This window comes from Anser anser (genome assembly GCF_964211835.1).
Source record: "Anser anser genome assembly, chromosome: 3".
In the NCBI taxonomy this organism is placed as follows: domain Eukaryota; kingdom Metazoa; phylum Chordata; class Aves; order Anseriformes; family Anatidae; genus Anser; species Anser anser.
The window spans coordinates 86344198-86371432 of NC_139722.1; the positions used below are offsets into that span (position 1 = coordinate 86344198).

Genomic DNA, 27235 nt, shown 5'->3' on the forward strand with positions numbered 1-27235 from the left:
ATAATTTGCTTGATGTGCTGCTTTTGGGGTAATACCATCCACTTTACTTTCCTTTTTTTTCCCTGCTCTTCATTCTTTACCGCAGAGGTGATCAGAGAGAATAAACATCTGAGACATTTCATTTGTTAGTTTTCAGAACTGTAATTTGTTGCTCTGCCAGCTATTGAAAGTGGAAACTATAATACAAAAGAGGTTACAAATTGTCTCAAATAAGCATTTAACTTAGCTTTAATGAGTTAGTTACTGTATATTAATTAAATCTAAATAGCTCATTGAAAGACTCTTTCTGAGGCTTTTCCTTGCCATCTGGTTAGCTTGTTTTAAATGACAAAAGCAATAAGTACTTAATTATGTTCCTATTAATATATTTTAATTTTTGAATCTTCTGAGATTTTTAATGGGCATTTCTCAAGGTATAGTGAAATAAAAGAGATTTTATCATCTAAGAGTAATTACTTGCATTAACAGCTTTGCTACAGAGTGCTGCTGTAACCTGCCTTTGGAACAGTGTCATGCAAATAAGAACAAAACGTCAGCTTTTTGCATGTGTCATGACAGACTTAGAATGAAGAATGGAGACCTTGTGAATATCTCCTGAAGCAGATTTCACATTTCTTTCTCCTGATGCTTCTGATCAGTAAAACTAAGTCTGTCTTACGAGGTTACAGCCTGTGAATTTCTTGCATTTCCCTGTCTCTTCAAGCTCTACAGTAGTGGCATATTAGAATAGCACAGTCCTCAAGCTGCGTAGACTAACTTGCTCTTTCAACCATTCCTTCTTCTGGTAGTCCTATTATAATTCACTGCTGTCACCTCTCCCTAGACATGGGACATCTATGTCTCCCAGCATGCAGAAAAAACAGGGACCCACAAGAAAAGGAAAACTTTTTTCTTTTTTCTTTTTTTCTTCTTTTTTTTTCTTTTTTTTTTTCTTTTTCTTTCTAAATTAGGTGGTATGAGTGCAGCTGGTAAGCAAATAACTGGAATTGTCTGATTATTTAGAGCAATGGTCTCAACTGCTTAGTGCGCTATGGAGTTTAGTGGAAAATGAAAACTTCTTATATCTGTAGAGAAAGAAAAGTCTTCTTGAAGGCATGTTGCTGGTTTTGTCACAGCAGCAATCTGGTTGCCACTAGATATGGATACTGTCAGTTCTACAAAATTGTCTTTTCAGTTTGCATTTAAACACTAATAGGCACATCAGGTCTCTCTCATTCAGTGACATGCTGAGTGACTGAAAGTAAATGACTGCCAGCTGTACCTGGTAAATAGGAAAAATGCCATTATCACTCCTTTGGGGCCACCTTGGTCTGCAGCCATGGATATTATGGTCAAGTGTCCACCAGCTTTACAGGTAAAGCCACAAATGACAGAAGATGGGCCTTGTCCCTAGAGGACGTTTTAATCCCTGCTCAAGCCTTGAGGGTGCCGTAGGCAATGCTCAGAGTTGATGAGTAATCTGCTGCTTACTATGGCCAAGTGGGAGCTGAAGCCAGCTTCTGTGACAACTGCCACTCTTAATAGGTAATGGTAACATTAATCAGAGGTAATGGTAACACAGCACTTAAAGTGATTTGCTTTTCATATGCTCAGAAAGTAATGTCAGAGGGCAAAAAACTCCACACACAAAAAAAACAACAACAACAAAAACAACACCAAAAGTGAGAGACTTTCCTACAGATTGCAGGATTAGGACAGGCCAAAGAGTAGGGCTCTCCGTTTGCGAGGAATGCTAGGGTTTAGTTTGCAGTAGATCTACATTACTTTTTAGTTCCTTGTTCTGCTTATAAGGCTAACTTGGAATTGAAGAGCTGTGGTTGCAACTCCATTATTAAAAATCAAGAAGCACAGAAGTCCACAGGCAACTCCATAATATGACTAGATATTTTAACAGCCAAGAAGCAACTTCAGGTAAGAGCAGGCAGAAAACAGCAAAAATCCTCAAACCCACCATCATTTAGCAACTGCCTAATGACATAATTACGGATTTAACAGCAGAATGCTTAACAGACATCATGATCATCTCGTAAAGCCTCCATGCAGTAGGGGCTCCACTTAACAGAATGTGCTTTCTCAAATCCATTTGAATACCCTTTGTTTTTCATTTTGTTGCATCCAGAATAGATCGGTTTTGGTATGAATGGAAGACTTTAACACCAGTTTCTTAATGCACAATTTGAATAGTTGTGAGTTAATACCAGATTCATAAGCAATAGCTTGAATACCATTGTAAGGAAATAACAGTGTTGAAAGCAATGCATTAACTGCAAAGGTGCAAAAACACATAATGCAAGAATTAACTTTATAATGAAAAATATATAATCTAAACTAATAAACCCATTCCTATTTTTTTTATCTTCTTCATCCCATTCCTTTTCTTTTTTCCTCTTGAGCATTGTTTCTTTTCTGCTTATCTTTCATCTTTATGGTTCCTATTTTCAGAGTGCTAAAGGCAGCAGAACTACTGCAGGTAAAGCAAAATAGCAAACCATTTATGAAATAATCTTATCCTACGCCGGCATCCTAAAATTCATTCTTCTGCCTTGCCTCACACTCTTTCTTTCCTGTTAAGAGGGGAAAAGAAAGCATCAGAGCTCTTACTGCATTTGCCTATTAGTTACTGGAAGAATTTCTAAACTTCCACCAATGAATCAGATTTCCTGGCTTTACTTTAACCTTAGTTATGCATCAACCACTTATGCAATAATTGGAAAGACCTCAGACTGAAGAGAAGACAAGGCAGCAATTGCAAAGATACTTCTTCACAGACTTCCTTCCTTCCCTCCTTCCTCTCTTCCCCCCTTCCCTCTTTCCCTCCTTCCTTCCCTCCTTTTTTCCCATTTCAGTTACTTCTTTTTCCTATTAAACTGCATCTCAAAAGCCTGTGTTTCCCCACAGCAACTGCTGCCCATGGAGAGCTCAGGGCAGTAACTGATGGTGTTTGTTTCCTGTGTATCACCCTACGGGAAGGCAGTGCTGGTGTGCCTCCTGACTTCCTAGGAAATGATTTTCCTGCAGCACAAAGGAGCTGTGCTAGAGAAGGAAAATGTACTTTGTAGCCCATTGAGCCAGCTTCAGTCAATCTTGCCTTAGATATGGAGAAGAATCTGCAAATTCACCACTTTTTGAAACTGAAAATTAAGTAAGAGACTAGTTCTTAGAAGAAGTCAGCAGATACGTCCTGTATATGCTAATGTGGAAGAAAATGTGCCAGCGTTAGAAAGAGTGTAAGTGGGAGAATGAGTGTCAGAAAACAAAATGGTTCCTGCGATCGAGCCCCTTGATTACTTTGCAAATGCTTCAGTGGCAGACTTGTAAATCTGGTTGGTCAGCAGTGAGGCGTTAAAGTGGGAAATTTAGGTGATTGTATTGTCCTCCAGAACATTAATGATTTAATAGCACACCCACTGCAATTAATGATTTGTGTTGACAAGAGAAAATCTACTTTTGCAATAATTGGTTGTTAATTCGGTGTGTAAGCTCTTGACTTAAGAACTGCCTGCAAAGGGGCCTTCTTGTGGTAGCAATAGTTGAAGGAAAACCCACAGACAATTAAATTGGAAAGGACTGAAGATATTTAAATGTTTATCAAAGACTGTCAAGTCCAAATTTGGTGAACATCTTTATGGGAGAAGCCTAGGACTGTAATGAAAAGGGTACTGTGTGAGAAGGTAGGTCGTTGTAGGCTGTAGTTTTCCCTCCCCATAGGTGTAGATGGCTGCAGTCTTGAGGCTGCTAGTTGATCTAGCCTTTTTGATTTCCTCTTTGCTGTGATCAATACACAGCCACTGTGGTCACCAGTAGGCTCAGAAAATGTACCAGGCACCTCTGGTATGCTTCAGTACAGACGGACTCATTGTTTTGATAAGCCTGTGGTGGAAATGCATTGAAATACCTCAAGGAGCAAGAACCGTGAGATTTTAAGGCTAAATGCTCAAAAGGCAATTCTAGAAGGCAGAATTAAAAGGCAAAAGTTGATGTGGCTGTAACAGGTTCTTGAAAAAGTCCATATGGAGGATGAGCAGAGACATGAAATCTAACTGTACATTATTGATTTTTAATGGGAGCAATCATCAGCTGAGACATGAGTTATCCTGCAAGGGAACAGTAAGATAAATAGGTCAGCACTAAATGATTTTTAGCATTCATAATTAATAATGTATTTATATACCACTGCTGTCAAACTCACTGTGCAATATTGAACTACTTCTGCCATCAGGATTAAGGAAAAAAATAATTCCACTGGACCCTCCTGACTGAAGAGCTTTAATTGTAGTCCATTTAAAAATCCGTTTAAACACTCTATTGGAATTCTTAGTTCCAATTTAAAGACCTCTTTTTGCTGGTCTGGGTAGTTTTCAATATCACATGCCGAAGACATTTTCACTTGCCTAGGTGATAGTATGTCTACCTTGACATAAACATTCACTCACCAATGAATTGCTTGGCACTTGGATGTTTTTTTCTAGATTACTGTCAAGTCAGCTAGCATGAAAGGGCAGCAGGTTATTTTCAACATCTGGCATGCTCTGGCAATAAATAAATTGTCCTGTTTTATTTACATATTTTCATTTTGTCTTCCCTTTTGCTGACTTACACATGATGGATTTTATTTAAAGCCTCTAGAGGTATTAATACCAAATAAAAGGAGTGTGGTACTATAAAGATAAAGAGAAGAGCTATATTACAACACCTTGAAAAGTGCTTTATTCTACTGAGCAGATATGAATGAGAATTGAATAAAACTGGGTGGGGAAGAGAGGGAGGCATCGCTCTTTCTGTCTGCACCTGCATAAAAAGCTACAGACACACCCATTGCTCTAAATATGAAAAATATGAAAATGCCATTTTAACAAAAGTAAGACCTTGATGTACCATACATTTCTTTCTGAATTAGATGAGAAATATGACTCCTTTTTTTTTTTTTTTTTTTTTGCAAAGGAAATGTTTGATAAAAGATGTCGAAAGATTTTCGGAGAGCATATCTGTGTGGTGGATAAACAAGAAAGAAAAACAGTGGGTAGAAGATCACCATCCATAGATGATAGACATGGTATTTTGTGATGTGTGGTTTTGTCCAGGATACTGGTAGTTTGCTGTGTTTAGCCATTTCTAAACCACTATACTCCAGGCACAGTTCTGTCCACCAAACAGTGGAGGACACAGTTCAATCCACCAAAATAATTCTATGCTAGAACAAGATGACTTGGAGTTGTCTTTATCCCTTGAAAGGTTGGACATACTCCTTTCTGCATTTGGAAGTAAAACTCCAAATGTTGCAGTCACAAAGCTGGCAATAAGAACAGTTGCTGTTTGCTTCTTAACACTAGCGATTGCATATATATTTTTTGCAATTAAAAGCTGCCCCCAAATTTGCAAATACAATTACAAATCCTGCGAGTGCATGCCAGGGACTTGAAATTACACTATTGCATATAAAGATGCAGTCAGCAAGCAGGCATGTGACTGAGGTGCCAGGGGTGGGGATGGCTGACGAGGGCTGGGCAGGCAAGGAGGAACCCAGCTCCATTGATTTTGCTAAGCTGTGCAGGGAAAAGCTGTGCAATGCCATCACTATTGGGGGCTGCCTTCTGCAACCCCTATGAAGAGGGCTCTTTCTTTCATTTATACCATGGACAAGGATATTTTGTCTGCTCTTCACCTTCCTATTAAATCTAATACACAGCAGTAAGATGTGGCCTGGATACTGCAACGTCTTCTCCCTCTTTTCAGATGATTGATGGCGGGTTTCCTGCATTCCTGCAGCTGCCAACTATCCAACTGTTGCTGAGCTGACTGGCTCAGCTCTTTCTCCTCCTAGTGCACAGAACAGTCTTGACATACTCCCACAAAGAGTTTTTTTTTTCTTTTTTTTTTTTTTTTCCCAGATGATGTGTGATCATCTCTTTAAAAGACTGAAAGCAGAGAGCAGTTATGGTTAAAGGGATACCTGGAGCTGAATCTAGGAGCTGGATTTTGCTGAATTAGGAAGGATGGCATTCGCTGAGACTACAATTTATCAGACAGAAAACAAACAGCCCCTAATCAGCGGCTGTGCTCTCTGCTGTGCTGTATAGGAATACATGGAGCAGAAGAGCCACTTTTGGCTCTGTGCTCTAGAAGCCAATCCAGCATCCAGAATAAATTAAAGAATCCTGGGGCCCAGAAAGTGCACTGCCTAGGGCTAGGGCCCCAGTATGCACACCAGCCAGCTAGTGGAATAGCTGCAGCTATTCTCCCAGCACGTGCCTTGCCCCAGGGGTTAAAAGATGTACTGTGTAGGAGCCAGGTAGTCTTGCTTTAGCCTGCTCATATGCTGTGTTAGACTTTCCAGTAGGGATGGACTACACGAGCAGCTCAGTGGCTGAAAAGGTTCTGGTCCAAACTTCTGGCCTTGTTTGCCACAGGAGAGCAGAGGCAGAGTGAGTAGAGGAGAAATGTGAAATGCACCACGTTCAAAAGAGAGGCTGTCAAACATCTACCTGTGCTGCTAGCAAGGAAATGAAAAGGAAAAGAAACTTTTAGAAGGGAAAACATTTGGTATTCAAAGACCGACAGAATGCTAAACAAGTATCTCTGCACTTTTCATTTAGCTTAATGACAACTAGGAAAGGCTGACAAGCTTCCTTCTTCAACTTACTGAAGCATTACACTCATATGTGGGAGTATTAGCTCTGGTAGGCATTGTGTGCTGTTTCATTTGTGAGTGAAAGAGGCTGTCTGCATTTCAAGGAATCACAGTGAAACCTGTACTCAATTTATGGCAGAGTAATAAGGTGATCTATTGTACTGCTTTTGGAAGTGGAAAATGAGCTCTGCTCTAGGTGTATAATTTTCTATCACTGAAGCAACAGAAGTAACATACAGATGCTCACACGTGCTGTGCCTCATACACAAGATGCTTACGTGCTTATGTGTGAGCACATGTGTATACCTGCACCGTGAGGGGTAGAATTCAGCTTCTGGCACCATGGCTTTTAGCTGTGCTCCAGCCTCTGGAGCAGAAGTTCCCATCGCACATCAGAGGTTGTGGTGAGGGGGTTATTTTGAGAGCTTGAGGAAAATGCCTCCACCCAAATTTCAGTTACGAGGGCCTCCAAAAAGTACAATATTTTTTAATGAAGAAGAAGCAAAGAGAAAGTGCCCAAGGAGCTACATTATAAACAGCTGAAAGTTTTAATGTCTGTCGTACAGTCCTCTAAGCCTGTGCTCTAGGTATTTCCCTCTGGAGATCAGTGAGTGTTATTGATCAGGCTGTGGTGCTTACAAAGCAGTCAGTCCACATTGTGCAGAAAACTGCAGAAATGTTTTTGCTGCAACGAATTACGGGAAGGAATGGGAGATGCTCCTTTAAACAGCGAGAAGTGACACAAAATTTCTGTGACAAAGGGAAGAAAATATGGTTCAGAGATGCAGAAAAAAAGGTGTGTACTTGTCAACACTCTAATGTTTTTATTCTTTAAATATATCCACCCACCAAGTTTGACTAAAGACTCTGTTTGGTCTGTAGAAAGAGCTACATGGCTTTGCTCAGGACCAGTTGTGTTATTTCTGTGCCTACACAGTGATCACAGGTTTTTGGACTGAGTGGTGGTGTACAGTCTAGAAAATGACAAAAGAGGGAGATGAGAAAGCAAATGAACAACAAACCAAAGTAAAAAATGTGAGAAACCAATGTTTGTGTCTTCCCTGTGACATAAGGTAATGGCTCTGCCTGATGTAAAGGGGAGAAGCTGCCTCCTTAAATTTCAAGGATCAGACCAGAGAAAGAAAAAAGAATCACAATACCTAGCATATTTCTCTGCCTAGATTTCTGCAGATACTTAGCAGTATCTTAAGGATTCAATAAAGCGGATCCTGAGACAAAAGAAAATAATTCTTGGAAGTAAGAGAAAATAACCCTGTTAAATATTTGATGAAACAGCTGTACAAAGTACTGAGAACCAGAACTCCCCAAACCAATATTCAGAAGCCCAAATGAATACATTTTACTGATTTGCACCAAGCTACAATTCCATCTTAATGTTCCACAGTCACTGCTGATTCAGAAGGGTCAAATTCTTTTAAGTCAGTAGTCTTTTCTCATTACAAATAAAACAAAACTTGTGCTAGGGCCATTAAAGCCATAAGGGACCTGAATTTTGGATTTAAGTTCTCAAATCCAACAAGTAGTAGAAAATCCTGTTAGAAGATGTGTTGGTTTTACTTTGATAAACTCCTTGCTTAGTTCATATATAGAATATATTTAGCAAAATATCACTAATAAATATTTTTTATTTTAAAGAGCCAAATTTTAACGCAAAGCTATTCCCCTAGATTTCAGCAAAAGAATGGGAGGCACCCAGTGAGAAATCCTAAGTGAACTAATCCTGTTTCAGAGGTGCTTGTGGCAGAACATATCTTCCTTGACTTTCACTGACAATGATAAACTTAAAAAAAAGATTTTTAAATAACATATTTGGTTCAGTTCTATGCTATCATGCTACATAGTGAGAATTGTTTGTAATTGCTTGTAAACAGACTGAGCTTCTGAATTTACAGTGAGCATCCATTTATTATTTACAATAGTGAAAAAGAAAAAAAAACAAAAACCTTTGCATTGTTTTTTTCCTATTTCTATTATATATTTTTCACTGAGACCTAATTAAAACTCTGTTTGATTAGAAAGCAAGAAACTGAATGGAAGTTTGCATGATGTTGGCAGATATAGTCTAATATTTCTTAAACAGCTACATTATAGATTTCAATGGGACATTAATTATGTAGGAAAATTAACTTCCACAAGTAATTAACATAATCATTTTTTGAAAAATTTAACCAGAAGACTAATCATTAAATTATTTCATACAAACTATTCAGGGATTGATGAAGAACAGGGAATTTAATGCCTTGAGGGGTCCGTCCCAGTTCTGCATTACTGAGAGCTGACATTGAAATTGGTGAAGGATAAGAAGGAACACTTTCTGCCTGGTAGTTGTAAATGTTTTGTCTCTTTTCTTCTGCTGACTTAGGGACTCTTGGCTGACACAGTCCTATTAAATAGCAGGAGATCTAAACTGGCCTACAATTACACTATGTAGTAAGCTGTCTTAATGTGGTTGGAGATGGTTATGTGAATCCCTGCTACATTTACATAAATTTTAACTTGACCACTTTTTTAGGACAGAAGGACCTACCTAGTCATCAAGACTTTAAAAAACAAGGCACACAGTATCTTGTCCTCATTCTGTATGGAATTATTTTCTGATATGAGATGGAGGTCTTCTGCTGGAGGAATTGCAGCAGAGGCAAACTGTTGGATCCATCCCCTCTGCTTTGCTCATGTCACCATCGGACTAGAGGTCTGGGGAGAATAGGTGGTGTTGTCAGGTTTGCAGCATCTCACATTCCTCTAATATAAAAAGCAAAAGTTTTTTTTTTTTTTTAAATTATTTTTAATTTAATAAGTCCTCAGGTCTGGTGGTATCTTTTTAGAGACTCTCACAGATGTGGGGTTGCTCTATATAATAGTTTTATTTATAAACCATGTCACACACAGTCACTGTACAGCTATGTTAGCTTCCTTGTCCAAATACACTGACTCGAATGAGGAAAATAAACAAACAAAAGAGAAAGACAAGCAGAATAGCAAGGTAGTAGCTTTGGGTGAGTCACCTCCAAATAACCACGTTGGGGTGTTGGAAAGTTACTGGAGTTGATAAAAGTACAGAGGCTGGAGCTCTCTATGGTTACAATGGCTTTTTGGATAAAGCTACAGGTCTCAAAGTACAGAGACTCTTACTGAGTGCAGGTAGCTCTGAGATGAGTACCTCATGTAGAGTTGCCAATGAGTTGTTTGTGGAGGGATCAAATGGTGGAAGGTTGGAGAGGGGCACCCGAGGCAGCTGGCTCCATCCAATTTGTTTTGAGAGGAAGGCAAACCACAGGAAAGACAGGTTTATATGGAGTTGTAGAGACCTCTAAGAAATGGGGAGGAAGGGTCAGATGGCTTTCTGGCCATATCTGAAGCCAAAAGTATATTATAAGGGCAGGGACAGGGTTTATATTACAGGAACAATGCTAAGTAACTCACAAAATTGAACATCCACTTTCCATGTGACTCTAGATCGTAAACCTTGTTATCAAGCTAGAAAAGCCCGAATATACAGGTTTCCCATTTTGTGTATTTTGTTGACAAGAATCAAATGAGCAAATAATGTAAATTAAATATGCAGGACAAGATATAATCAAGTGAATTAATATCATAACACAAAAAGAAGCTAATTAGCAAACTGTTTAAGCTGACCTGATCAAGCTAACACTCTTTAATATGTTCTGTACCGTAAGCTGGAAAAGCAGAGTTTATGTTTACTTATCGGTCCATCAGACCCGGCATTAACTTAACTTTATACATAATGATGGTATCAGATTGTTTGTATTCTGGAAGGGTACGTATATACTCTATATTTTTGTGAACTGGAGTCAATATTAAGATTACATTGCTGACAGTGTATGATGAAGAGTGCTTATCCTTTATGTTGTCAAAGAAAAGTCAGTGTTTCATGCCTCAGCACAACATAGGAATACATAAACTATTCTGATACAGCTCAGCATGACAAGGTTTCCCATACCTAACGGAGAGGTTTGGCAAAGAAGAATATACACACAATAGCAATTTAACTGCAGAATAGTCTCTGGCCTATAAGTCTTGTCCCCATGTGAGTCTTTAGACAAAGAAATCATGACAGGGAGGCTTGTCTGGGGAGCCTTAATGAATTCCCAGTGTTGCCCTAGAGTTTAGTATTACTGAGTTTCTTAAATAACATAGTGGCATGCTAAATGTGTAAGGCTGTTGGCTGCTTCACTTATGGTCATATAACGCTGTGTTTTGGCCAGTGCAGAGAGCCTTTAGTCATGTAAATCAAAGGAATAGGCAAAACAATTCACTTGAAACTGACTTGGGAGAAGAAGATTGTCTTTCAATTAATTTTTTCTTCATTTACCTATGGCAAAAAAATAAAGAATTTGAGGGTAAAAAACAGAACAGCCGGACATTGTTAGCCAGTGGAAATTTCTAGATTCTCTAATGCCACTGAACTGCTCAGTGTGTATAGTGTTGGTGAGTTTCTTGCTCTTATTTTCTTCAGAGCATGGTCCAGAGCTATATTTCATCTTCTGTCTGCTCAGTGACCAAAAGAGTGTCAAGATGTACTGTCTCTCTTCACTAAAATGGAGGGTATAATGCCTCTGGCAGAAGTATGCAATCTTAAGTGACAGCACGGAATGAACGTAGGATTCATCTGGCTGCAACTCCCACCACTCAGCATGACAACAAGTCTAATCCAAAATATTTCAAGGGGAAAAAAGGTTATGTAGAAAGCAGATATATTTCATGGAGCATTTCAGTTATCTGGAAAACACTTTTCTGTTGGTAACTACCTGACTTTAATTGGGGTAAAGCTTCCTTGAGGAAAAAGTCTAGAAAGATGCTTCTTCAGGATACCTCCAGTGCTGTCACAGGTGTGAGGCAAATTGACCTATGCTGGCTGGAATACCATAGTTATTCTAAACTGCAGTCACCTCTGTGATTGCAGTCTACACGTATGCTGAACCTGTTATGCAAAAAACCTGTCTAACCCTACATAGTTTTTAGAGATTTATTTTGACGTGCATTTTCTGGTAGATGGCCATTCAGTGTTTTAGGTATCTATTATACAAATTAGTTTTTAATAATAATATAAATTAATATATATAGATATATTATATATATACACGCACACACACATATATATATAAATTACAAGATAATATAATGGATTTCTTAGTCTGTTTCAAAGAATGGATGATTATCCACAAGCAAAGCAGGAAATTCAAAGCTACTGAAAGAACAGGTGAAACAGAACCTGTAAAAAACAGATGCAGTAACTCTCCTTTAAGACATGTCTCGTGGAATTATTCTGTCTGTATATTTCTGCATAACAAGAAATATGGCTCTTAAATCCAGCTAGTTGAAGCTAGCAATGTTTTTTTCTATTTTAGTTTACATTTAGTAGGAGGTTGCCTGCTTGCTTCTACTGGATCTTTGTACATGAGGACATCTCTCTTGCTATTTAATTTTTTTTTCTCCTACACCCATTCTGGTAATTATTGTGCCATTATGTATTATTAGTGACAGAACTTACAAGTCATTTTCCATCCTCCTTTACTGATTGTCTTTGGCCTTTGGCAATACAAGCTGCATAGGTTTTCCCAAGTTATTATTACTTAACAGAACATTCAGAGAAGGACTGGGCAGGCAGTAATTAAAGTCACAATGAAGATTTTCAATATAAAAGTTTCATGTGCTGTATTGAAGAGATAATAGACACAGAAGTCTATTCATTTTAATTGTTTTAGATGTACCCATAGAAAGGAGGAAGGAGTAGCCTTTAAAATGCATTAAGAACAGAGCTGTTTGTTACTGGCTGTTAATTCAGCCTGTTATGGAAAATTCCTACCAGAACAGGAATTCTTTGAGTATTTAGAGTATTTCTGCATATTCCTAAAATGTGTAGTAGATCTATGGGGTCAGTAGTTAATTGCTTTAACTGTTAACTTTCATATATTGCGTAAATCTAAATATAATTACAAGAAACAGAAGGACAGAATCACCTTTAAAAATATTAAAATAATGGCCTCATAAAACCCTAAGCATTGACTTTACTGTGATAAGTTAGAACTTCACTGGTTGTGGGCTCATGCAAATGCTTGCCATGGAATTAGTTTTTCAGTCATCCTTTTATCAACTCCTGTCAAATGTTTCTCTCTAGTCATGGCTCCGTATATCTGCATAAACAGTGGTGTTCAACTTTGTCGTGTGGTTGGACGTTGTAGAATGCAAGACTGTGGCAGAGAATTGCTTCCAGTCAAGATATTAAACAGAACTGACACCTTTACTGCAATATTTGTGAAATTAGCTATACTTAGAAAGGGAAGAAGTGCAAATGTAGCAGTAAATTTATCTGCTGCAGTTGGTAGATTTCCAGTTTCTCACGGGGCCCACTGCACATCTGTGAAATGTCACTGTTTTTGGAACTTTGATGTAATTTTGTCATTGCCCTGTAGTTCTAAGACTGTATGTTAAAATAATAATAGTAATTTATATAAAAATGTACATAAAAGCTGCTTTATTTCCCCTCAGGACCTCTCACTACGTCCTGTAAAATCTAAGTCTTTTGCAGGGACTGTTTCTGGAGAGTTTTATCAAGTCAGGTACTCTGAATGATCATGTCTGCTATCTTCCCCCAAAGGATGAATATCACCTTTGCCATTTGCTTTTGCTGATAGCCCAACATCGCTGGCTTATTAAGACTAAAATTTACTCTACCCCATACTTTCTTAGTAAGGTATCATACAGGTTCTGTAATCTTCTCCTGTCTCTAGGAGTAAGGTCTTATGAGGGCACTAGAAAATAATTTGTGGCTATCCACCTTGGTCATTTTGAAATGAATTAGTTCCTCGTTCGATGAAGACTTTCATACATCTGTACAGAGACTAGATAAAGTATATAGAGTTTACCTTTGAAGTTAGGACCCTTTGTTAATTTTACATGACTAGCCAAAATCTTTGGTGCAGTTCATTACAGAATAAGACTTGGCTTCTGAATCATTAGGGACATCTCTGTGGGTCCTAGGATCTGGGTAAGATGTCAGCATTTAGATAAGTATCTCTGATTTTACATGGAGAAGAAACCTTAGCTGAGATTTGACCTGATGAAATAAGTCCCTTTGTTAAAAAAAAAGCAGTTACTCTTGTTACTTTTTTAAACACTCCTTATCAAGGACTCTACTTGTTTTGTGGCTAAAGAAGCAAAGAATATGTTTCAAGATCACAAAATTCATTGTTACCCAACTGCACTGAAGATAGCTCAGCTGAGATAACTTGACTATCCCTTAACTTGCAGAAAAAAAGATTTGTTATTTATTTCTATATTGATAAGTTCTTAGTTAAGATTTAAGAGAAAAAGATGTTTTATTTATTGTGACAATGTACAGTTTGATGTTATTGCAGAATAAATGGTAAAACAGGTATTTTTTAAGTAAGAGCTCTCTTTACATAGGGTATTCTACAAAGAAAGCTAAAAAGACTCAGAAAGATATACTTCTGGGGAAAATAGGGTAGAAACATTTGTAGGATGGTTACAATTAACACACGTTAACATTTCTAAACATATTTTAGAAATCTGGAATCCAATAAGCTTACAGTACCTTTGGCAGGAAATGCAGTCAAAGAAACTGCTAAAGAGGTTGTGTAAAAACTGAATTTTATCATCTTAGTTTTTACTTCAGTGTGTTAAGATTTTTTTTTTAATTTAATTAAATTAAATTTTTTTTTTTTTGTGAAAGAGCATGAGTATCAGGAATAGAGCTCGAATTCTCAGAAGCTGTAAGTGTGGGAAGGTGTAAAGTAGCTTCAGCTCCACTTGCTCACTTGCTTTTGAATGTCTGTACTCCTATTGCAAAAGACACCCAGAAAAGACACTCCCTTTTCTGCAGCTGCTGTGTTGATTGCCCTTCCCTGTAGGAAGCCTGTTAAAATTAAATTAGATTGGCTACTTTCAGTGCAAACTTTTCTTTCTGAAATGCTGAATCCTCATAGCTAAAATGACCCATAGTGGAATGACATTTTAGACACCACATAGAAAGCAATTATTTTAAATTGGAATAAATTTTAATATTATAGTGTATCACATTATAGTTCACCAATCATCAGTTACCAAATGTATTTGTTACCAGAATAATTAAAATGTTAATTACCAAAGCAATTTTTGTTTCTCAGCCAGTTAGCAGTTAGACTGGTGACTCATAAATCAGCTGCAAATACTAGAGCAATGGCAACTCCTAAATCAGTTGCAAATGACAAAGCCTTCATGTTGGCTTTGTCATTATTAAATCCTGGTTTGAAATACAATAACAAACATAAAAATTGAAATATACATATTCAATATGATAATCAAAATCCCATATGATTTCAACGCAAAACTCCAAGAACAGTATTTCTTGTAATCCAAAGATAACTCTTACTGAATTTTTGTTTGACATTTTGAAGTTTTGATTTCTCATTCTAAAATTGAACATTTTTAAAAATCCGTATCTCTCCCCTGTACATGTGTACTCAGTATTTGAGGCTATGCAGACAGAGTTAATATTCTACATTTCCATCTCATAGACACTAGGCATCCTATACCCGGCAGAGATCTGATGAGAGATTTGGTGGCAGTGCCAACTTCAGTGCTCTGTCCCCTCACTCATACCCCATAAGGACCTGCATCTCCTTCGTTCACTCCCAGTCCTGGCAAGATCCTTCAGTGCTGTCCAGATAACCACATCTCCTGTACCCAGTTTCTACCCGTTCATCTCTTTCTCTCCTAGAGCTCCTTATCTACCCACAGAAGAGGTATTTATACTCCTGCTTTCTCCCCTCTTTACCCACTCCTGCCATGTTGGCTTGCCTGTTCCAGACATCCTACTAGTATTCCCTCTATTATCATCTTCAGGCCCAGGTCTGATTCTTTTTAAGTTCTTGCTGCTCCCCAGCATTCATCTTTTCAACCTGTTGCAGACCTTCTTGGCTCTGAGCTTCCTAAGTGCCCACAAGCTCTACCTCATCTCCAGCTTTCTCCGTCATGTCAGACCCTCAGCTCCTGCTGCTTCTGTGCTATGGTTTGGGTGGCGGAGTGCTTGGCTGAAAGCACTTTGGGGTACAGACTCAGGACTGGAAGAGTAGTCCGGGTGCTTGGAATGAGCTCCTGGGCAGCAGGGGGTTGTAGGAGCTGTAGGTTTTGACATGTAAAGGATTGAATGTAGATGTTGTTGCAGTTGTCTCCCATCTGACTTCCCTCAGATCTATTGTCTGCTCTTGTCCAAGATGCTGCTCCCTTCCACCTGGTCAATGGAGATGACTGAGACTACTTCTCACCTCCCTCTTTTTGCCTTGTTAATGACTCAGGGCCCAATTCTGCTTCCTGTGGAGGTTTCCAAGGTCTGTGTGCAGGCTGTACATATTAAAAGGCCACTGAGGATATTGAAAGCTAGAGTGTTGTCTCCAGGAATGGCAGCCACAATTCCACGTACTAAGAAACACAGAACCATTCAACTTGCAGGCAACAGTCTCATCATCATCTGTAAAGTGCAGACCAGCTACTAGGGATAACTTTCTGTAGCAGACAGAATGCCACTGGGTGTGAATTCACATCCCTCTTTCTGCAAATTTCAGTCCAACCCCTGTTTGCTCTAACTGACAGCACACGACGAGAATAGGATTCAAAACCCTGTCTTTGAGTGGGCAGTATTTGCTGCAGCAATACAGCATATGTGGAGGACAGAGGACATTTCCTGCAATTGCTATTCCTTTACAAACATATTTAGACTACATATATAATTCTCAAAATGTATTTCAGGCTGCTCAGTTCCAAACATTAGGATTTAGAGCCTCTGAACAAGATTTTGCATCCATAATCATCAAGCAATGCTTAAAGCAATGCTTTTGCACTGGAGGAAAAAAAAATTCTAATCATGGCTTAAACGAATAAATACTCATTTTGAAGTCAAAATATAACTTTGATCAGAATTACCCTGACTGTTTTAGAGCTTGGGCACCAAAGTGTGTCTGTATCACTGGGTTAATTATGAAAAATAACATTTTTGGCCCTTCTCTCCACTTCTCCACCTTCTACTCTGCTCTCACATTCACACAGTCATGTTTAATGTGTTCAAAAAGGGTGTTTTCCACATGCAGAATATTACCAGAGGCAACTATGTGCTTAACTTTCACTTTAAAATGAATTGGCATTTGTGCCATTAGAAACCTTCTCCTACAGCATTTTAAGGGCATCTTCCCCTTGACACCTCCTTCCCTCACTTACAGTAGTGATAAATACCAGTAAAGACGCTATCTTTCTTCAGTCAAGAGCAGAAGAAACATGCTGTGCCTATGCTCATTCATTCAGTGGGCTCATTCTTTTTTCAGGGTCATGGCATATGAACACCAAATCCCAGGGGGAAAGGGACAAGAGTAGCTGGTAAGGGAATGAAGCTGTCTTCGGGGAATTTGGTCTTGGGAATCTTTACAACCAGTGCCAGAGATTATAAAAGTCATTGTTCTTACCACTGTTCTGTTGTTATCAGTTCTTGGTGTTGCTGTGACATTTTACAGCCTCAGTCATGAATGAAGACTTCATTGTGTGAGAAAAAGAGACTGTTCACTGGTAGTTGGTAGTTTAAATTTGTATTTGGCTTCCTTCTTTGCTTCCTTCAAAGCCTTGAGTAACTTTGATACTCCTTTTCAAAAAATATTTTTTCAAAAAAAAAAAATCATTGGGACTTTTGCATGTACTATACGTTATTGAGATTCAACATTAGATTGTGTTTTGATCTTGGAGGAATAATAGCAGCTCTGTGTGGTAGTTGCACTTTGGCTAACAAGCTTTGCCTCATGATGTGGCTGATTATTCCATGAGACATAAGCTGATGGGCCTTCATTTCTTCCAGTCTGAAACTAGCTCAGGTAAGTGAGGTAGTGAGTGTAGTGAGGTAGTGCACTGTATAGTTTTCCCTGATTGCTCTTGGACAATGTGCAGATGATAGAGGAAGGGATTTGGGAATCTGAGCCAGACTTCTCTGTTCTTATGTCAGCACTTAGATTTAGCTCCTAATCTGATATCCAAAATAAAGAGAGCTGCAGAATCAACTAAAGTTACTGCAGTGTTTGTATCAGTCCATTTGCTTGTGCATTAATTCTTTTTTTAAGCACATGGAAACAGCTGGGTACATGATGCATGACAAAGCAAGTGAAAGGCTTTTGTTTGTGCAACAGGGCTGCTAAATATTTACATTTTGTTCAAGCTACTGGAAGCAGCTGAGAGGTAAGTATGCCAGGCAAACCAGACCTGACTGCAAAACCGTGATTCATTCAGTCATCTTGTCACTTAACTGAGGCTGCATTCAATTTAAAAAAAAAAAAAAAAGTAAGGAAGAAATGGTGGACTCAGTCTATTAGCCTTTAGGCATTTAGTGTTGAAGTTATCCCACACCAGGTAGAGAAATAATATTAATAATAATAATAATAAAAGAATGGAGCAGCACTTATGGGATCTTTAATTAAATATTGTTATCTATAATCAGAAACTACTGAAATACTTTGTGCAGGCTTAGTTTCTGAAATCCATAAACACACATTGAGCAAAGTTTGTGTACAATCTTGCTTTTATCTGTTGCTTACAAAATGAGCTGGAGAGTGACAGCTCTGTTTTTTGGTGCAAACTGGGAAAGGAGCAATGTTGATTCATACTGGATTTACAAAGGAATGTGGGATGGTGAAAGGTGAATCTAGGTTGACTTCAGCAAGAGTTAAATATCGTGATTTCTCCATCTTGTTAGACACTGATTTACCTGTCTTTGCCTGGTCTTTGCTCCTTAGAAACAGACCCCTGGAGGCTTCTGGGTTTTCATAGGAAATTTGCCTGCCCCAAGGGATGACAGAGAGCTACCATGCCAGCCAGCCAGGCACTAGACCAGAAGTAGGTGGTGACAGCACAGGAGCTTGCACCTGATCTCAAATGTGCTGTCATGAACATTTCTGCCTCAGTCACGCTGCCCAACTCAGTGATGGCTGCATATCATTTCTGGTTACAGCCTGATAAAATGTTATTGTTGGTAAGCATTTTCTCCCCTTCAGGATCTGAATATTTCTTCCCTTCAGTTCACTGACAGAGAAAATAAGGTCTAAATGCCTTTCACATTTCAGTGCAGATCACTTTCTAATTAGAACAATTTCATCTGTATCTTCTGAATTCACATTTACAGTTTCTAGGATTTGACAGAGGGATAGCATGGCCCTCTGATACATCATGATACAAGTCCTTTGCAGTTCAAGGTCTAACACTGGTGTTGTTATTCCAGTACACATCTGCAGCAATGGAAGAAATGTCCCAGGCTTTCCTGTTCCTCTGAGACAGAAGGATGATGCAGAGGTCCCTAACCTTGCTTGGGCCACTGGTGTTAGCATTGCCGAGGCTTAAATCCACAGCTGAAGGGCAGCTGCCTTCTAAGGTGAGCAAGACCCAGTTCACTTTACTTCCTCTGTGGCACTACTTCCTTTGGTGAAGTGGTAGTCCTGGAGCCTTCCGTCTTGGAAGAAGTCAAATACTGACTTGGACTACAGACAGACCATTTGCAAAAAAGTCTCGTTTTTAATAGCCCTAGTGCTGAGTGCTTTGCATCAACATCCTTTTTTTTTTTTTTTTCTTTTTTTTTTTTTTTCTGCAGCAGTGTTATTCTTAAACATTGTGTAATATACTAGATTTTAAGATGAGAATAGTAATCTGGAAATACCTGGTTTAGGCATTTGGGGCTGATCTAACAGCTGAAATGAAACTGCCCTATCTTACATAGAGGACATAAAAAACACACACACAAAACACAAGACAAAAGACAGGGAAAAAAATAAATGTAAAAAATGTTAATAGAAAAACAGACTTCATCCAAAACCAAGACAAATACATCAGGAATGGCTACTAAAATCAAAAAGATGAATTGTAAATATATATAAATGGAGTGAAATAGGAAGATAAAAATATTCAACAGTTCAGAGACAGAGATACCAGACAAAAGCAAAAGCAGAAAAGATAGTAGCAGAGACATCATAAATGGCTTTGAGAAAAATAGGCAATCCATTTAGTAGATAATCTATGCAATTTCTTTAAGGTGAGAGGACTATAGGGGTATTTTTCAGGATCTAAGCTGGCAACATTAAATTGTAATAATATGTGAAACAAAGTGCAAGGATATTTATCAAAGCAACTTTGTGGTTTTTGTTCATTCAATGACAAATTTTGTGAATTACTGTGGAGTACATAACTTTAAATTTACATATTTGTCTTGGATGGAAAACTAAGTGTGCAAGCTCAGTTCCACTGTATCCAGTGAAATCACACATACACAAAGTCGGGGTGGGTAGCCCTGCATGATGTGCATCAGGTATCCTGGCTGTGTATAGACAAGGTAATACAAGAATTCATTGTATTTTTGGTCTAAGCTATCAAGGATGACACTGGCCTAGCTTACAAGGCATGCCTATAACTGTTTGTAAAGCACAAAGAAATTGCTTTGCCTGTAAACTCTTGTTCAGCTCTCCTGAAATCAGTTTGCCCAGCTGCATCCACAGTTTACCTCCATCATTACTATTATTGTAGTTCTTCCTTTCACCTAAATTTTACCCCTTCTCTGTATGATTTGCTATGACATGCCACTTAAACATGCAGTCAATGCCTGTAAACTAAGCTAAAAGAAATGTTCTTCCTCTTCCATCTTGTACTACTGATTTTGAGATGTTTTAAGCACCAAATAACATCACTGCTACTCTTGCCCACTTCTATTTATATGGCTGACAATAATTATTCAGCTCATGTTGAAAAGAAACTACTGAATATACTTTACTGAAGAAAATGTCTGGTATGGCAAGTTTATCAGAGGAAGAAAGAAAACACAATATAAGTGTACCCTGACATAATAGCAGTAGCTAAGTGCTTGTTCAGTCACAACATCAACTAATGGGTGAGATGGCTAGAGGAAGAACAGACCTTAGAGGAATATTTATTACAATAGAAGAAACTCAGTCCTATTCTTCCTTCCAGAATACAATTATCCCTTTAAATAAAGTTAGACAAATCCTAAGCAGCTGTAAACTGTTCCATGGATTTTCTTCTCTTTATTGCCTGAATTCTTGCTGTTACAAAAGGGACAAAAGAAGGTTATTTTTGAAATGATTTAATTTTTCCTCATTAAAAACTACTTTAATAAAAAATATTCCATAGGTGTGTGATCCAGATACTGTTTTTAGTCTGAAAATGGTGTTTAGTGACAAATATATACTGCTTTTCCAAGCCCAATTTCAAATCTAATCTAGAGCTGTTTTTTGTTCTGTGTAAAAGAACAAACCATTTTGGAAGTTTTGCAAAGGTTATATGCAATTAAATAGAAACATTTTTTTAGGACTTTCACTGTGAGGAATTATGGGGTTGAACTGATAATGAGAGTATTAGTCATGATTCTCCTGTTAACAATGCTTCAAGTGTTCATTTGGAAAGGAAAACTAAGAATGAATATACTAGAAAAACAACACTGTATAACCTAAATAACTATGTATAATAAATATCAAATAAGGACTGTTCAAGGCGTATTTGCTATCCAGAACAGGAATAGCACTTGTCACATTTTTCAGCCATTCCTTACAAATCATGGATGCACTCAGAAGGTTGGGATCAGTTCACAGTACTTCACTAAACAATATGAAGATTAATTTAATCATGAGCAGTATTCATAAGGAATAGCTTGCTCAGTGCTTTTCTGCTTACAGTTTGCAAGTAAATCAAAGATATTGGATGGCCCGCCAATTCCTTTTCACAGTCATGGAGAAAGGATATTTAAATGCCTGCATCTTGTTAAGCTGGTGACGAAAGCTGTTTTGGTTTTACCATTGCCTATGGGAAAGACTATTAATGACTTTCTGAAGAGTGCTGTTAAGTCCTTCTCTCTCTCTTTCTCCCCCCTTCTTCTTTCTGGTTAATCCTTAAAACAGTGTAATCCGTCTCTCCTGACAGTGTTTCTATGTTTCTTCATCATCTACACAAGGTTTATCCTTGTAGCCTCGATACTAGCTACAGACTTCTCTAGCAAAATTCTCTAGCTATAAAGAATATAGTTTGGCTATAGTTTGGTACTTTCACAGGACTATATATATTTTATAAACTTATGCTGCCACAATACATATTTAAGAGAGTAAGATCAGCTCTGAAATTCAAACCACCTTGACACATACTAATAAAATTTTCTGATTTCCAAATGAATTTGCTCTTTTTACATCTTAAAAATATATGCAATAAACACTAGCTCAACCATAGAAAGGTGGAATGAATGCAATTAAAGCCATTTAAATATCAATCATTTAGACAAACAAAACACACAAGTGCCCAAGTGTTCTGCCAGTCAATTTTATAAACACACAGGAAAGAATAAACCAAGAGTATTTTAATGGAAAAGCAAGCTAATTTGCAGTCTGCTACAACACACCGCTAAGCTTCTTGGGTATACTGTGATTAGACATGGATTGCAGTAAAATAGTTACTGAGAAGCCACCAACTCCAATAGTTTAGCAAGAAGTCTAACTTTCCCACAGCCACATACAGGAGAAACAATGGTTGTGAAAGGCGTTGATGTTAATACTGAAGCTTAATGGGGCAAGACTTGCTGTTCATCAGAGAAGTTGAATTTTGGATTAGCTCCAAACTCATAAAAATCTGCCCAGGAAGATATGAAAACTGATGCAGAAGATGTCTCTTTATTGGAAAAAATGTAGTGAAACCACTGAAAAGATATTTGAGCATTTTAATGTCAAGGAACAACAGTAAAAAATACCAGAAAATTATTTTTTGAGAATCCCATTGAAGCCTTTTGCAGCTAACGTACCAAATGCCATATCTGAATGCTTTAGAGCCACAAGGTGACAAAGTAGCTATCAATGAGATAAGGATTGTTCTGCTTGGAACTGCTCTTGTGGTTATAATAGGGAAGTGATAAATTACAGACTTCAACAGTCTTTCTGGACGAAAGGTTTGAGACAGTTACTTCTGAGATTAGCCCTTTGGATAAAAGGGTGACAGGAGATGAAAGAAGACCAGAGGCCGCAAAAAAGATTGCAAGATATATTAAAAAAAAAAAAAAAAAAAAAAAAAAAAAAAAAAAAAAGAAGACTGAAATTTTCTACTCATATAATTGCAAACGATAATGGAATAATGAACTGAGCACCTACAGGACAAAATTAAAGCAGGAAAAAACCCTGTAAACTGGATAAATAAACTGTTTAAAAATCACCTGATTTTTTGCTGTGGTCTGTGAATGAAGTTCTTTGTTTTCAAACACCATGAAAATGAAAAGCAAAAAGGAAGCCTGGGAATGGAGATGCATTGTTTGCTCCAGGGATCTTGAACATATTCTGAGGAAAGTCCACACAGAATGAGATTCGAGAATATATCAAAATATGCCTAACTTCCAGAAGGACTCCAGAGGCAGGAATCAGCTAAAATGAATCTCAAGGAACAACTTTCTAAAATAGCTGCAATGTGTTTGGAAAGATGCATACAAGTTCTTGGCAGTGGACTGTTCTGTCTGATGTAGTTTACTTGTTCATCACAACAGCCTCAATATCTGCGCTGACATCCTGGGGAGAATCCAACTGCCTTTTCCTCTTTTCCTCGCTTTTTTTTTTCTTCTTCTTTTTTTTTTTTTTTTTTCTTACAGTATGAAACTAATGTAAGCCATAAGCCAGTGTTTTCATTTTGAAGCTGTGGGAGGTTTCCATATATGCAGGAGTGGTCTGTCAGTGACTTTAAGATATAAATATTGTTGGTGCTTGGTAACAGATCACAGTGCTTAGTGCTGTTGGTAATATGCTCAAATGAGCATTAACACAACATTCCTTATAATGACATGCAATCTATCATCAAATAATAATGTTAACTTGGAGATTTACCTGGGACCTGTGGCTAATGCACTGTGAAGTGTTTGCTAATGAAAGCATCAGAGTTTCCATCCAATAACACATATAGTTTTCATGAGGAAAATCAGGTTTTGTAGGTGTGCTCTGGTTGGAAAGACAGAAGCTTCAGAGCCATAATCTGCCTACACTTCCAAAGTAACCTCTTTCTGTTTTATGGATGCAAATGGTCAAAAAGAGCTTATAGAAAGAGAGACACTTTAGGACTGGTTCCTTTCCCAGGTGGCTCTACACTTTTCCCACATTAGGTATTCGTGAAGGAAGAAATACTGCCAAGCCATGTCAAGTATCTGAGACAAAGCCCATTACAGGGAACCGCAAGATTATTAGGTATGATTTACTAGCAGTGCATTGTCATCTCAAATGTTTATCTGCATGTTCACCAAAGTAATGGGCATTTCTAGTACCAACACAGCTGCTAAGAGGTGAACTGTTTGGGAACAGAAAGTTATTCATTGCTATTAAGTTTTTGGGGATGTTTGTAAGAAGACTTGATGTAATTTTTCAGATCCACAGGAATGCAGGAGAAAGCTGCCATTGAAAAATATAACCTCATTTTATTGGTTTCAGAGAAAACCTTGAATTTATGAACATTATACATTCAAAATGTAATGGCAAGAAAAAAGAACCTCCCCCAATAATATCTTTGAAACTTTTGATATATTATTATTTTTTTTAAACTAATCTCATCACTTGGTGGGTGTAGAGACACAAATAGACCATGATTTTGGGGTATGTGTACTTGAAAGTATTGTTAGAGGTGTTAGAGTCAAGACGAACTATACATCTGTTATGTAGAGAAATAATTTATCCACTGGGGAAAATCTCAGGTTTTCAGACCAGATCATTTACAGAAGGTCTCAAGGTAAGTCTGTAGCATGAGTCTGGAGAAATGTCAGGTTTTTTGAAAAGCAGCCCCATACCTTAACCACAAAACTGTCCTTAAAATATATGATCCTAGGACATCTAATCCCCCAGAATCACTGCTATCTGATCTATTAAACCAGGTATATGAGGATATTGAAAACTTTATTAATGTTAACAAAACTGATTTCAAAGGAAGGTCATGACCTCTGTGACCTTCCAGTTTAATTGTTGTTGCACATCTTTATCTCTTTTCCAGACTATAGCATTTAATTCAGACCGTGTGTGTTCAAACATACCTTGTTCAACAGCATTTGGTATGCAGCCTTTGGAGACCCCATTCATAATGGTTGCTCTACTTACTTAGGTATGTCACAGCTACACAGAGATGTATGTCTTAAGGAAGATAAACTGGTTAATGGTAAAATAGTAAATAATCAGAACTGATGAACAGGATGTGCCACAGCTGAATAATCAAGCAACCCTTTGAGCCAAAACTTGGCAGAAGAAGGCCTTTGATCATTTCTGCTAACATTATGGACTTCTGTTTGATTTACAAATGGCTGTAAATTCCAGATATTGCAAGGAGAAGGAATAACCACTAGCACTTGCTCAAGGACTGTCTTAAAAAAAATTGATAAAATTACTGATTGTTTGTTGACCTGCCAATGATATCTTTTCAAACTAGTTCTGCCCAGACCAAAAAAAAAAAAAAAAAGTATTTTACCTCATGTTGAGAAGACTATAGGCCTCAGACATTAAGCTGTAGGTTAGGCTTCAGTCCATTCATGATAGTTCCCAGCTGCTCCATTTGGTGGTGTTACCTACAGAATAAGAATGACATGTTCTGCTAGTTTCCTAAGTGATAAGTTCAATAATAGAGAATTTCATGGGAAGGAATAACTTCTCAGAAATTCCCTTTTATTCATACTTTGCCCATGTATCAGCTTGTGATTTATTTTTATTTTTTTTCCTCATCTACTTCTGCATCCACCTCTTTGAACCTCTTTTGTCTGGAGATAATGTCTTTGGGGTCTAAAACCAACTTATTGGGAAGCCTTAGCAAAGTCTAGAGGACCCAAGTACAAATGGCAGAGAAGACTTAGTGTGCAGAAATCTTTGCACCATATAGTGGTGTTTTGGGATCTTAGCATTCCTATTGGAAATCCAATCTATTTCCTGGACATTCATGCAAGGGTTAGTATTGAATTCATAATTGATGGGAGTCTGAAAGGCTATAAAATCAGCACTCTTGATTACAAAGAAATAAAAAGTGGTGTAACATTAAAATGATTTTGTTTACAGGGTATGGAAAATAACAAGGCTTTCTTTAGTTCTACGTAGATTGTTGTTGAGCACGTCAATTTTGCTTCTATGCTCATTTATACTGAAACTTTGCAATAGCAAATATTTAATTTACAACAAAACATAACAAGAATGGCTTAGAAAGCTTTGGAAAGTAGAAGTAACTGTGCGTGGATCTCCTCAGTTAGCTACAGCGCTTATAAAACAACCACCACAAATATGCTTCTTTGCTGCAGGGAGAGTGCTTGGACTTTCTTCTTGCTATCTCTTCTGCACAAGATGATGCAAAATTTATTGGCTCATTTTTATAATTTTTGTGCTGGGGTTTGTTTGTTAACTGCGAATAATATTCTTCCCAATGCTTTCCTTTTCCTTTTTTTTTTTTTTTTAATAAGTAATGCCATTAGAGACTGTAAAACAAGACAAGGCTAGAAATAGAAAGACAGGTTTGTGGAAAGGGGACAGAACCAGATACTAGCTGTGAAGGCTGCCTTGTATCTGTCTTCTGCTCCTACTACTGGTTGCCTTCTCCAAGGGTGACAAGTAATTCACAATCCTTATAATAGACTAATTTCTACTGACTCAAGAGTTTTCTTATAAGGGACATTTTTAAAAGAAATTATCACTGTCTCCTTGGATAGCATGATCTGTTTCTAATCAGTATTTTGTGCTGCAAATAGACTGATGTTCACATATTCTTCTCTATCCAGAAAGAAATTTCCCAGTTAATGAATAACAGAACAAGTCAATCTGCAAGCTAATTAGCCAGATAATAATTAGATTAATTTAAGTAAAACAGAAAGAGCTTAGTAGTTTCAGTTAAACTGTAATTCACTTGCACAAGCCAATCTCTGCACTCAGGAAAGAGACAATATTTGCATTTGAACTTGCTGGATAAAGGATCGCTTCATAATTACACTTTTTAACATATGCAGATTAGACTACAGGAGATTCTGTATTGAAACTCAGTGAGAAGACATAAAAATTCACAGTCCAAATTTACAGTTTGACCCTACTCAGTTTATGATTACTGATAAGTTTCTCTATATCACAATAATACAGCTTAATCACTTTAAAGCTTTAAGTAATCTAAAGCACGACTCTGACAGAAAGACTAGCCAACAAATTATGCACTTGTCTCAAAAAGATAAAGAGTTCTCATAGTGTTTTAACACTACTGAGAAAATGTCATTAGCTGACAGCATTCCCCTTTGAAAGTCACAGGTAAAACCCTTATTTTATTTCTGTGCTCCCTTCAGCTCCTATGTGACAAACTGAACATGAAGCATCTAAAGTTGACATTCTGACCTTGGTAAGATGGAGACCCAGGTAGTATCATTGAGCAAATCTGGAAAATAACAGCCACATTGATGAGAAACACAAGTATTTTGTTACCACAGTGAATAACTGAACAACGTTTTTCCTCTTCAACCACAACAAAAGAATGCTTAACCTAAAACTTACCCTGGGGTTGTTTGGCAACTTCCTAAAAAAGTGG

At 37.7% G+C, this 27235-nt stretch overlaps 1 protein-coding gene across 1 annotated transcript in view; it reads left to right on the forward strand.

The window, feature by feature from the left end:
• The window catches only part of LOC310898120 (uncharacterized protein), a 515041-nt gene that overhangs the window by 351266 nt on the left and 136540 nt on the right, over positions 1-27235 (forward strand). Inside the window, exon 7 of the mRNA XM_083832600.1 lies at positions 18918-19067. The gene's annotated coding sequence lies outside the window, so the exon portion shown is untranslated. The remainder of the gene's footprint in view (positions 1-18917; positions 19068-27235) is intronic.